General features: G+C 39.7%; 1 protein-coding gene and 1 long non-coding RNA gene across 2 annotated transcripts in view; both read left to right on the top strand.

The window, feature by feature from the left end:
* Positions 1–12,921, top strand: part of GRID2 (glutamate ionotropic receptor delta type subunit 2) — a 1,386,076-nt gene that overhangs the window by 1,341,613 nt on the left and 31,542 nt on the right. The gene's annotated exons all lie outside the window — the stretch shown is intronic.
* Positions 1,065–5,547, top strand: LOC129151675 (uncharacterized). Its single transcript, XR_008558326.1, has 3 exons — positions 1,065–1,082; positions 4,396–4,522; positions 5,517–5,547. It is a non-coding gene; the product is annotated as an uncharacterized LOC129151675 (long non-coding RNA).

Raw genomic sequence — 12,921 nt, 5'->3', positions numbered from 1 at the left:
TTTTAAGTTAACTTGATTGAGGCTTTGTTGATTGAAACACTTCAGAGCTCAGGGCCGCAGCCCCAGCTTCCAATAAGCTAGGCAGAACCCCCAGGGAGCTGCAGGGACCTGGCCTGTCCACCCTCTGCATTCTGACTACACTGAGTTGTCTAACCCATATAGAGCAGCTGTTTCCTTTGGCCACTTCTATTGGCCCAATCACTTAACTTTAACAAAATGACTTTTAGAGATGTTATTCGGTCTGGCTGCTGAAGTTGCTATAGTCCCAGCCTCAGATCTTTTGAGACAAAGTATATAGATACCAATACTTACTACTTATGTTACCATCAGACAGCTGGCTATCTCATTGTCCACAGAACTATAAGACTTAACCCAAAATAATGCTTGAACTTTCTTCTTAAAATCTAAACTCACTGAACAATAAAAAGTTTAAATTAAAAAAAAATCTAAACTCACAATTTTCATGGAGTCATGATAGGTATATTTCTAATAAAATACAGTGAAAATCTACTTTGCTATCTAGTATAATGGAAGAAGGCAGTGGGGAAGAGATTTAAATTCTAAGGCCCTGAATTCCAGTCTTGGAGCTATCATTTCATATTTTAGTGATCTTAAATTTTCTGAGCTTCAGTTCTCTTTTCTGTGTTGTGGGGTCGAACCCTGGAGTCAAAAATAAGACCACCGGAGGCTGCTGATTGATTAAAAAAACAGGCAAGGATTTATTGAACTGGCCAGGACGGCCGCAGGGCACCACACGCAGGTGGCCACCCTCACGACCGCGCTGTCCCAGGTGTAGGCAGCCCTTTTAAAGGTCCAAACCACAAACATTTTCCTTTGTTCTAAATTCTAAAGTCTGGGAACAGCCTGCCAGCCCCTGCTGGACATTATTGGAATGTGGCCCTATCTTGGGAAAGCAGGTTTTTACGGAACAGAACCAAGCGGAGTCAGTAATCTCTAAAGGTTATCTACAGTTTCTACTCCTGGAGCCACTGAGTCAGTGGGAATCAATCTCCTGTAGTCCTGGTCCACAGGCACAGGAAAATGACCTCTGTGAGTCTCCAGGTCTCAGTCTGGAAGCTGAGGTAACCACCCTATTGTCCAAGCAAGCAAGTGCGTACAGAAGCCAGAATAGCAGGGTTAAAATTCAAACATCAGTTTTTACCTAAGTATGGTTGCTACCATACTTCATCTGTACTACTTACATGAAAGGAGTGGTTATGAAACTGAATTATGATAATATATTTGAAAATAATAAAAATTATTATTCATCTACCAGTAATAACTGATAATTTAGTGATTATATGAATTCAAAAAACAATTTCTATACATAAAGGCTGATTTTAGTTCTCTTCTCAACCACACTTTGCCAGAAAGGAAGAGAATGACCTCGATCGGTGATTTTATACCTGACTGGTTTTTCCTGGAAACCTTTAAAATATTTAGAGATATTCTCAGGCTCAGCTTACCAAAATTTTGATTCAGCGGACATAGATATAGGCCCAGAAGACTATCTTTAAAAAGCTTCTCAAGTAAATTGCTAAAGCTTTTTAGAAAGAAGTTGGCAATGGGTGTTAACATTTTACCCTTAGGCCTGGTAAAATTACTTCTAGAAATGTACCCAGACAATACAATTGAGCACGTGGAAAAGGATATACCTTCAAGGATTTTTACTGAAGCTTTGTTTATATTTTTTAAAAATAAACAAACATTTGGATGTCCATCAGGAGGAGATTATTCAAATAAATGATGGCTTATCTATATGTTTGAATGAAATGCTGACACTGACAAATGTTCATGGCATACATTATTCTTAAATTTAAAAATATATATACAACAGTTTTATGATACGATCTTAGGGAAATAGAAAAAAAATGCTTATAATTTATATATTCATGAGTGGGTGTATAAAAGACACATGTTTAACTCTTAATAGTGACCAAACCTGAGAAATAAGTTTTTTGAGAAAGAGAGAGTAATACACAGGGGTTGTTTTTTTTCTTACAGCATAAATATATTACGTTAAAAACAAATCCCCAAGTGATTCTGATGAGCAGACATGTCCAGAAAACTGCTAGTTAAGAAGCATGTTAACCTTCTCTCTCTGCCCTCCTTTATTATTTACTTATTTTTAAAGCTAATATCCATGATCCTCTACATTTGTTATTGTCAATTTCATCCCTTGGAACCTTTCTGAATGTCCCCCATATACATCCCACATACTAATTAATTCATTCACCCAGTCTAGGAATATGTACTGAATGCTTATGCCCAGTAAGTGTCAAATGCTATTCCAGGCACTGGCAACTAACAAGACAAGTCCTGCCCTCATGGAGTATCTTAACTTTTCTGAGCCTCAGTCCCTTCATTTGTAAAATGAATATATTATTAGTAACTTCCTCATAGGGTTTTCTGAAGATGAATTAAAGGTTGTGTGTAAAGCACTTAGCATATGGTCTAGTATCATAGAAGTAATCCTAACCTGCAGTAACTTTTATTGCTGTTATCGTTGTCATCATTATATCATGACCAACTGCTTGATTCAGTGTGATTTTTTTAGGGGAACAAAAACCTGCAAACCAGTTTGTCCACATGTACAAAAATTAACTCAAAATGGATCAAAGACCCAAATATAAGATCTGAAACAATAAGTTAAATAGAGGAAAACATAGCTACTAAACTTATGGACCTTGGTCATAGAGAAGATTTTATGAATTTGACCCCAAGGGCAAGGAAAATAAAGGCAAACATAAATAAATAGGACTATATCAAACTAAAAAGCTGCTGCACCGCAAAAGAAACTGACAACAAAACAAAAAGGCAACCAATCAAATGGAGATGATATTTGCAAACAGCATCTCCAACAAAAGGGGTTAATACCCAAAATATGTAAAGAACTCATATAACTCAACACCAAACAAATAATCCAATTTTTAAAAAATGGACAGAGTACCTGAGTAGACACCTCTCCCAAGAAGACATACAAAGGGCCAACAGATATGTGAGAAGATGCTCAAAATCACTAGCTATTAGGGAAATGAAAATCAAAACTACAATGAGATACCAGCTCACACCTACTAGGATGGCTATTATCAACAAGACAGATACTAACAAGTGTTGGAAAGGTTGTGGAGAAAGAGGAACCCCATTCACTGCTGGTGGGAATGTTAAGTATAGTCACTATGGAAAACAGTATGGCAGTTCCTCAAAAAATTAAGAATAGAGTTATCATATGATCCAACAATCCCTCTCATGGGCATCTACCTGAAATTTTTGAAAACTTTTATTCCCAGAGATATATGCACCCCTTTGTTCATTGAAGTATTTATGCATGGTGGCCAAGAATTGGAAACAATCAGTGTCCTTCGATAGATGGTTGGATAAAGAACATGTGGTACATATATACTATGGAATACTACTCAGTCATAAGAAAAGATGAAATACTGCCATTTGTGACAACATCGATGAGAATATCATGCTAAGCGAAACAAGTCAGTAAGAAAAAACTAAAAACCATATGATTTCACTTGTATGTGGGATATAAAGTTGAAATTTAAAGACACAGACAATAGTGTGGTGGTTGCCAGAGGGAAGGGAGGTGGCAGGTAGTGAAGGGTAAAGGAAGCCAAATATATAGTGGCAGAAGACTATTTGACTTTGGCTCATGGGCACAGAATGCAATATACAGATCATGTATCATAGAAATGTACACTGGAAACCTATATAATCTTATTAATCAATGTCACCTAAATTTAACTTTTTAAAAAGCCTACAAAAAGTAAGTTTCATCTTTAAAATGTTATTGTTGACCTTGTAAACAATTTGAAGTGCATCTGCTTTGCTAAATCACAGCAAACTTTAGCAGACTTAGAGGAAAAGTGACTAGAAGTCAATTCAATAAGAGGGAAAGTGTTGCCTTCTACTTATTTAACACACCCCTAAGCCACAAAAGTCTGACTTCCTAGGTTTAACAAAGTAGGTTACACAGCAGAGGCTGATGCACATTTATAAAAATACATGACATTTGTTTGTCGGTGAGAATGAGGAATTTCTTTTGGAGATAAGACATCCAAAGGGCTGTGGGTGGCCCTTTAATCCTAACAGCAGATACTCCTATGAGTGGAAATCACAGCTGACGAAGCTTAGGAAATGAACTTCCTTTACATTTGCACTTGATCTTAAAAAGCAAAATATGGGCTAAGCCAGCTTTTCTTTCCTGTTGACTCAGAAGCTAAATATAGAGCCAGGTTGAACTATCCAATTTAAATGTATTGTTTAAAAATGAAAACAATTACATTTGTAATTAAAATGAAGATGAAAATTGCAATAGGTTTAGCCATGGCATGCTTCCTTTTCATTTTCTATGTTGTTGTTGCTGACAGAGTTAACTTTTCTCAGCAAAGGAGAGAAAACATGAAAGGATGATTATTAGTGGACTTCCTGGGGTGGTCCCCAGTTAGCCACAGCCTGTGTTTGCAGCAGGAGCTTGATTGTCTGATTCCATCAGCTCTAAAGAAACTCTCAGGTAAATAGAACTACTGCAGTTAGTGTAACAATGAGCAACAGGTGATGATTTTGTGCCCAAAGAACCGGAAAATTCTCCATGTGTATATATATATATAGGTCCTTGGTATATTTTAAATGCTCATTTTTAAAATTGAGAAAGTGTAAAAAGCAAGCATATCCTCAAGTTTCTGAATCATAAAAATTATTTTGTGGTGGAAAGAGGAAGTTACTAAATATTCGCTTCACAAATATGATTCTACAAATAACTCCCATGTGTAGCTCTTCTCTCAGCTATAACAATATGCCTAGTGCTTGCACTAGGAAATAGCTACACAAATGAATACAATGCCATGGCCGCCCTTAAAGTGTTACAGAATTTACCAGGCGATGGGAAAACACAATGGGCAGGGCAGGGCACTCGGAAGATCAGGAACAACACTTTATTACAGGAAGCACCGGTGCTGAATGGCCCAGGGGAATTGGATCCCAAATCTGAGCACCAAATGTGGGGAGGGGGTTTCTTTGTTAGTTTCTTTGTCTCAGCCCCTGTGGGTTGGAATGGGGGAAGTGAGATTACACCCAAAGGCCTGGCCTGGCTGGCACCAGCGCTGCCAACCCCCTCCTGGGGTTGTGTATGGTTCATGGTTTATGGCCTCTGTAAAATGGAAGTATTCCGGGAAACAGATTTTTGCAAGGCTCGCTAGGACCCAAGCGGAAAGGGGGCTGGAGCTAGCAAGCATAGGCATTGGAATGCAGGTCGGGGGTGCTCAGGCTGCCTTCACAAAAGAAGAGTATGGCTGTTGCAGTCACATAAAGCTATGGCATAAGAGTGCTGTACTTCATGCCTTATTTATGATTCCTTAGCTGGGTTGCTCTGGTGACTTGCTTAAATATCCAAGACAGTTTAGTTAACTCTCCCAACATGAACAGGCCAACACACGGTTTTTCTACAAATTCTTGAACTTTGGGTTTTACATTTGCGTTGCAATCTTCTCCAGGAACAGTTGTTTCAGGGAATGTTTTCACTCTTGGATTTGGTCTCAGCAGGACTCCAAGGATGTGAGAAAATACAAAACATTCACCGAAAAATAAAGACTTAAAGCATTTTGGTAGTCATGTTCAGTTTTATTTTATGTTTGGTGTGAACATGGTTTAAGACAATCAATACAGGATATTGCAGTATGTCATTTTTAACACATTCTTTTCAGACCATTTTTGTTACAGAGTGAGGCTATATCACTTGCTTTGTATAATGATTAAAATGGACTCGTAGGTCTGGTAGTTTTGTCCACTGTAGTTACTTAGTCAATTGTGTTTCTCACTTAAAAATTCCCTAAGAAATTCATTCTCTTTAATAAGTGCAAGGTTTAGCAAGTATTAACAGGAAGTCACAGGTATTTTACAAAGGGTTGGAAGAGAATATATTTTTTCACTCTTACTTATTTGTGTGTATGTGTGCATATTATATAAGACAAGAGTCTAATATTTTCAAACTAAATCTAGCAAAAGGTGCATAATACTTATTTTAAAAAACTGTAGCATGGCATCCATTATAACTGACCATAACACTTTTTAAAAAGATTTACCCAAAGTTCTGTTACTCCACTGAAATAAAGTTGGAAGCCATTGTTCAAAAGTGCATGTAATTTAATTTGAAGTCAAAGAGTGCATCTATCCATAACTTTCTTCTTCCATGCTGCTTTGTTTAGTTTAACTCTGCAAACAATTTCTAGAGTCAGAAGACTATTCTGAAGCATATATATATATATCTATATATATACTGTGTGTATATATATATATATAATCTATTTATATATCTATATATATATATATATACGTTTATATATATATATATCTCTTTCTGACCCCTGAATTATATGAATGAATCAAATACCATAAATGTAGACTCCACAAATAACTCCATGTGTAGCTCTTCTCTTAGCTGTAATATTACATTTGTGTAATCATTTTATTATTGCCAATCTCCAACAATGGGTTATATGCCTGGTGAGGGCAGGGACCATCTCCTGTTGCTTATCATTGTTCTCCAATACCAGCTTAATGCCTGGAATACAGTAGCTGCTCATAATTCTTTGTTAAATGAACTTTATGCCATGTAGCGCACTTTGAAAAAAGTGGGTAATCATTCCTTGACTTAGTTTTACACTTTTTATAAAGATTAACCACCTTATGTATACTAAAACTGCTGTACATATCTTCTGTCAAGTGGAATTTTTATATATACACTAGAGGCCCGGTGCACAAAATTCATGCACGGGGGGGGGGTCCCTCAGTTCAGCCTGCACCCTCTCCAATTGGGAACCCCCTGGGGGATGTACAACTGCCAGTTTAGGCCCCTAACTGCCCTCCCTTGCCAGTCTTGTTGCCCCCACTGCTCTCCCCTGCCGGCCTGATCTCACCCCCAACGGCCCTCCCCTGCAGGCCTGATCTCGCCCCCAACTGCCTTCCTCTGCTGGCCAACTTGGTTCTGATTGGTCGGTTTCTATGCCAGAGTCAAAAGCTCTGCCTCCTAGGCAGCCATTGGCTCCCCACAGCACCCAGATTTGGTTCTGATTGGTTGATTCCTATGCCAGTCAGCATCTCAGGGCCTATCTCTGGGCCTGATCAGAGAGGCGAGGCTTAGCAGCCCCCTGCGGAGGCCAGGAGAGAAAGAAAAGTCCGGCTGCTGGCAAAGCTCAGAAAGAAAGAGGGAGAGAAAGAGAGAAGCAAGTACTTATCAACAGCTGCCACTGAGGCTGCAGATCAGACCCTGCCTCTCTCTCTGGGTCTCAGCACCCTGGGCAGTCAGTGCTGGGTCACCCCAGCAACCCAGCACTGACTGAAGGACTTCCAGGTTGGTCAGCCTTCGGTTGTGATCGGTCCTTACAACCCTGGCCTTTTATATATTAGATATAAACTGTTCTAAATCATTCAGAGAAATAATATTCTGAAAATCAAAGTGGCTATGGCCAGCTGGATCAGTTGGTTGGAGCATCATCCCATACACCAAAAGGCGAGTTTGATTCCCAGCGAGCGCAAATGCCCAGGTTTCAGGTTCGATCCCCAGTTGGGGCACATGCAGGGGTGAGCAACCGATCAATGTTTCTCCCTCTCTCTCCCTTTCTTTCTCTAAACTCAATTTTTAATTTTTTAATCACAGTGAATTTGTTATATTATCAAGTGCAAAATTAAATGCTATTATCTGATATTTGAAATCATTCATCTTAAAGATATTTAAAAAATTAAAACATTTTATTAATTCTCACAGTGTCAGCATAAGGTAAGTACTATTTTTTTTAAAGTTGCAGAGCAAATGTTTTCTACTCAAAAGAAGAGGCTATTTGGTTATATTGATTTTGGGATTAGTTAGGTTTTTTGGCATATATGATGTTTAGCAACTTAAGGAAATTTTGATAAATGTTTTTAAAAAAATAATAAGTATAAAAAAGTGTTACAGCCCTAACTGGTTTGGCTCAGTGGATAGAGTGTTGGCCTGTGGACTGAAAGGGTCCCAGGTTCGATTCCAGTCATGGGCATGTACCTTGGTTGCGGGCACATCGCCAGTAGGGGGTGTGCAAGAAACAGCTGATCGATGTTTCTCTCTCATTGATGTTTCTAACTCTCTATCCCTCTCCCTTCCTCTCTGTAAAAAATCAGTAAAATATATATTTAAATTTTAAAAATGTTACAACCAAAAGTGCCATTTATTTACCATCAAGAATAGATGAGCTAGTCAATTAATCACGATTACACAGAAAACAGGTTTGAGTTTATTCTGAAGTTTAACTGAGTGAGACGGTGTTTAGAGATGCTGTGTGGATCTGTCTATAGTAAGCCATCCTCTAACAACTTGGTCAATGATGTACAGATAGAGCAGCATGGGCATCCATCCTGAAAACCTCATATATTTTGTGTGGCCAACAGTTCATTTGTTTGGGGGTGGGGAGGGGGGGCGCGTTAGTGTAAATTATTACTCCCTGTGAACAGTAACATCAATGGAATGTTTTTTACCCAGAAAGGTTCCGGGAGACTTCACAAACTGAAAGGCAGAAAAGAATTTTGCAACAAGAACCTCTCTGCATGAGTCAGATGGTTCCTCGGGGAGTTTTGAGAAGGCCAGTTGTAATTAGCTGGAACGTGTCTTTGGACAGAAATCTAGAGTCACTTCTGCCAGTGAGAAAAATGTCTAAAGGCACTAAATGATTATAGGAATCTAAACCAAGATTTTATTCAAAGGCATGTACAGAAGATAGAAGGCATACTTCCCTCAAAATGTCCGATGTCTTTTTTTTTTTCATTTCTATTGTTCTAACCCCTCAAAATAGCTTCAACATGTGCCAAGTGATCCATTCTACTTCTTGCAAGGTCTTGCATGATGTGGGGCCTGACAGAGATAGGGGAGGAGGGAAGGAGGAGCACTGAATTCCTTATCTTGTTTTGTTGTGGGAGTCTCTTCGTGTTAAAGAAATGGCCCAAAAGAAAACATAGATCATTGTGATAAACGTGTTGTGTCTTCATATTTCCTTGTAGTAGTCAAGAATTTTTGCCAAGTAATAAATATTAAGTAAACCAGAGCTACTATTGGATAAGTACAGGTATACTTCAGCTATCGTCACATTTGGACTCAACTCAAAGTATTACTGCCCTTGCCAGTTTGGCTCAGAGGATAGAGCGTGGGCCCATGGACGGAAGGGTCCGGGTTTGATTCTGGTCAAGGGCACGTACCTCTGTTGCAGGTTGGAGCGCATTTAAGAGGCAACCATGAGTGTGTGTGTGTGTGTGTGTGTGTGTGTGTAAGGAGGGTGGGGCAGAGAGACAGATTGGCAAGATTTTAAAAACCATTTCAGTTTTGTTTTGTTTTGTTACTTTAAATTTTCTCTTTGGTGCTGTTCAAAATGTACTAGTTTCCTGATACTTAGACTTTTATAAGATTAACTGAATTAGAAGACATCAGAGTTGCAAAGTATAAGAGAAATTTGTCGTTTACAAAACGAGGCATGGATTAAGAAGGAGGGAGAAGTCAGTTTGGGATGATCTTTCAAGGGGAAAATGAAAGTTTAGTGACTGATTGGAAAACAGTCCAAATTAAAACCCATGCTTCATAGAGCTGGCCTGTCCGTCATCTGTCCTTTTTTCTCTATCTTGGAAGCGGGTAGACAAGGATCAGAAGTAGTGGCACTGAGCCTCTCCAACTGATGAAGGGTGCTGAGAGCCAAACTCCAGCTACTATCTCACCACGGCCACACTTCCGTGGTTAACCTTCTCCTGAAAGGCTTATGCCCCCTTTCTCTCCGCCTCAATAAAGCCTCCCTTCAAATAGCCACCTCCTGCTTCACACATTCTTCAATCACTTTGCCAATGTGACCTCAGACTCCAGAACTAAGTAACGATTCTTTAATGAACCTCTGCAATGTGTGGGCTTTTTGTTCTCCGTCTCCCTGCCAAAAATAAAAAATAAAAACAACAAAATAAACACTCTTTAGTTGTGTGATCTCACACAAATCACTCCACTTCCCTGATCCTGGGTTTCTACGTATTAAAAAATAGAAATTAAATCAGTAACAACCTCATTGGTGTGGTTTCAAGAATTACATACGTGAATAATGCAGATGAAGAAATAGGTGCTCAGTAAATGTGAGAAATGATTAGCAATCGTTATTGTCTGCTGCCACCTGTGTGTACATATTATATCGTTTTCCTTCCTTGGCTTTGCCTTTCATTCAGCATATTGATGGAATGCATCCTATGTGCAAACTACTATGGTAAGTACTGCAGAACACACAGAATTCCCTAAGACACCATTACCTGACCTAAGGAACCAGCAGTCCTTTGTTGAGGTAAAACAAATCAGCCATTAGAAAACTATAAGCAAGCTTCTGGAGAGAGTACAAAGGATAGATAAACCAGCCTGATTTTCAGAATCTTCTGGGAAGAGTGATGCTTAAAAATATAGATTCCCATTCTAATGAACAAAACAAACTGATCCAGAGACATAGAAGCATGGGACAGACTGACAAATTTCAGAGGGAAGGTGGGAAGGGGGAGGGGGAGAGACTGACTGGGGAACTTATATGCATATAGGCATAACCCATGGACACAGAAAATAGTGTGGTGAAGGCCTGAGAAGGGTGGGTGCAGGGTGGAGGGGGTCAATGGGAAAAAAAACAAAGGGGACATCTGTAATACTTTCAACAATAAAGATAAAGTTATATGTATACTAGAGGCCTGGTGCACTAATTCATGCACCAGTGGGGTCCGTTGGCCTGGCCTGCAGGATCAGGCCGAAACCAGCTCTCTGACATCCCCCGAGGGGTCCCAAATTGCGAGAGGGTGCAGGCCAGGCCGAGGGATCCCACTGGTGCACGATTGGGGCCGGGACGGGAAGAAAGAGGTTGGCCAGCCAGGGAGGGACTGCGGGAGGGCTCCAGGGCATGTCCAGCCCATCTCACTCAGTCCCGATTGGCCAGACGCCAGCAGCAAGCTAACCTACAGGTCGGAGCATCTGCCCCCCCTGGTGGTCAGTGCACGTCATAGTGAGCAGTTAGATGGCCTTAGCATATCATTAGCATATTATGCTTCGATTGGTTGAATGGACGACTGGACACTTAGCATATTAGGCTTTTATTATATAGGATATATTCCCAGATACAACCCATAACTAGTAAATTAGAATCTCTGGTTTATAGCCAAGGAAATGCAAGTGATTCTGATGATCCTACAAGTGGCTAATACCTAGAATAGTCACATGTAATTGGGGATAAAGACTTTCTGTTAAAATTTAACCTTGACCAAGAATAGGGACACTCTTTGTAAAAGTTAGAATGGAAGGAAGAGAGAGTGATGTCTCTTAAAAGAGATGAGGGAGTTTCTACCCAGTGGCTTAATCTGCTCAATAATGTAGGAAGTAAGATCTACTGCTAAGAATGAGACAGGGGGGAGTGCAATTCAGGGCTGGGGGAAATGTAGAAAAGGTTGGAAGGGTTGCTATGGGATGTGTCACAATAATAACTAGAGGTGGATTAAACTCTAGAGTCCATTATGCTGCAATTTCTATCTGGAATTCCCAAGTCAAGTTTAAGCCTAAGCCAGGGTCATTCTCAAGTCGTCAAAAACTCATATACGTGAAAATGCACTGACATTGTCAATACAGGTAAATTTTTAATATTACTGACAACAAGATCAAGTATTGTGAATTTCTGAGTATCAGTGGACAACCTTGTTTCTTCTGCCTGGGATAAAACTTAAAACTTGATCTCATGAAATGTCTGAAAGTCAGATTCTCATAAATAACGAAAAAATCTACTCATTGTGCTCTCTGTTGATCTGTGGCTGCCTTCGGAATGTATGAGCTCCCCTAGGGTGAGAATAAGCCTCCATAATTAAACCTACGTTGGTGTTGCTTTTCATGTATTTTTCTTCTTGGTGAGTGAACTATTTTATTCCTCTCATTTTTCCACATCAAATTCTCAGTGCTGTAATGGGTCTCCCACAGCTCCAGGCAGTTACTGGTTCTTGTGGGGGGATGCTCCTATGGCATTATTGATGGCAGCCTTCCTGGGAAGGACAGTGATTTACTGGGTTGCCTCCTGTGCAGCTTTGGATTTGCTGTGCAGTGACAGGGCCTTCGGTGGCATCCTCAGTCTCAGCTTGACAAGATTTCTAGAGAGTGAGCTAGTTCTATTGAAATGAAGTGTCCTCACCCCAAATCGTATTCTGTCCCTCAAACTAAACCCAGGTCGGGGAAAGGTTAGTGAGAACATGTTTAAGAGCTTAGTAAATGATGACACTGAAATTGAGGCTCTCCCTGCTGTCTTCACAAGGCCTCTGACCCCTGGTTTGGCCTCCTGAAAGCTTCATGCTGTCATCCTCACTACCTCCCTGTTTCCCTAGGCTTTTCACAGCTGTCTGCTCCCTCACCCACAATCACAGTACTTCACATGCTAATACTTTATTTACGTTTTGGCTGAACTATCAGAATAAACACTTGACCTTAGATAGCACTGTGGATTTGGATTTAGCCATTGTCTATGTCAGCTTTTAGCTCTGAAAAGAGAAATTGGAAACCTATTGCAAGTGGACTCCAGTATGTCATCATGGGTACACCACCTTAGTCTTTACTAGTATAATAATTAAAATAATAGCTACCTGGTACTGAGAATGTACTTTATGTCAGATATATCATGCTGAGTACTTTTATACACAATACAATTTAATATTGTTATTGTTTCAGTCAATAGATTAGAAAAACTGAAGCTCAGAAGGGTTATATTACTTTGCTGGTACACATTCAAGAAGTAATGAAACCAGGATTCCACAGAAATTAGTCTAACTCTAGTACTCATTCTCTTAACTGCTATACTGTCTTTTCCAAAAATCTCAGTCCTTACGTTACTTTCCCGCCTTCATATTTCCTAAACC

Source organism: Eptesicus fuscus, chromosome 2 (assembly GCF_027574615.1).
Source record: "Eptesicus fuscus isolate TK198812 chromosome 2, DD_ASM_mEF_20220401, whole genome shotgun sequence".
Lineage (NCBI taxonomy): Eukaryota > Metazoa > Chordata > Mammalia > Chiroptera > Vespertilionidae > Eptesicus > Eptesicus fuscus.
The sequence above is the reverse complement of the archived record's forward strand: the minus strand, read 5'-3'. Positions and strand labels throughout refer to the sequence as shown.